Source organism: Galeopterus variegatus, unplaced genomic scaffold, assembly GCF_000696425.1.
Source record: "Galeopterus variegatus unplaced genomic scaffold, G_variegatus-3.0.2 Scaffold993, whole genome shotgun sequence".
Taxonomy (NCBI): Eukaryota; Metazoa; Chordata; class Mammalia; order Dermoptera; family Cynocephalidae; genus Galeopterus; species Galeopterus variegatus.
In genome coordinates, this window is record NW_007727104.1 from 385402 (window position 1) to 386418 (window position 1017).

Sequence of the window (1017 nt, forward strand, 5' to 3'; positions counted from 1 at the left end):
AGTGGAAGCTGAGAGAAAAGAACAATCTAATGCTTTGGAAATAGAAACAACAGGAGTTGTGATCAGAATAAATACAGAAGTACAGGGGGGGAAGGGCCAGCAACGACTCGCTGGCAATGCTGCCACCATCTCTCTCCTTTCCTGGCAGATGAGCGAGAGTTAGAAGAAACAGAAATGGGCCTTCCAGTCTCAGCCTTGTCCCAGTGATTTGTATCAAGCTAAGACTCCCACCAAAATTAACTGCAGTAAAACAACTGTTTGCGAGTCACCCACACAGCAGGACCTGAGGGGTGACAGAAGAGAAGAGAGAGAGAGGTGAGGTGAGCTATTTACTCTGGCTGTTTCCATGTTTTTCTTCTATAGTAACATTCATGGTGGTGGGTAAGTAATAAATAGTCCAAAATACTGTGTTAGCTCTTTAAATGAAACAATAAAGCATTAGTACAAACACTTAATTCATTATTTAATCAGTGATCAAAATTATATAATCAGTTGCATGAAGAAACAAAGAGTTAAATATTTTTTTTCCCTAGGAATAAGTAAGTTTATTCATTTAACGGGCTTCCCAAGTTCTTTGCCACTTATTTTGATGCCTGGCAAATGAATTTTAGGCTGAATATATGACACACTACCATTGTATTGTATGTACTATATGAACACATTATTGTGCACAAGGGTTCCTGTATAATCAGTGTAACAGCACATTTATATCCATGCTATGGGATTCAAGGCATAATTTAACTATTTTAAATTGCTGCATAGTTTACTTGTTAAGTCCTCATTTATAAAGGTAATATCCAATTACAACATTGTTCCTATAGAGAAAAAATGTTCTATCTCATGACTATCAACCTGATGTAGTTTCTCAGCACTGTGTTGAAAAGCAAGGACAGCCTCTATTTTGTGCTACATTTTTATCTGAACTACGAAAAATGTTTAGGGTGTCATTTAAATATGTGTTTAAATAAGCATTTTATATAAATAATCTAATATCCCAAACAACAATTTTTCAGTCCA

At 35.9% G+C, this 1017-nt stretch overlaps 1 protein-coding gene across 3 annotated transcripts in view; it reads right to left on the reverse strand.

The window, feature by feature from the left end:
* The window catches only part of PTPRM (protein tyrosine phosphatase, receptor type, M), a 361286-nt gene that overhangs the window by 359003 nt on the left and 1266 nt on the right, over window positions 1–1017 (reverse strand). The window lies entirely within an intron of this gene.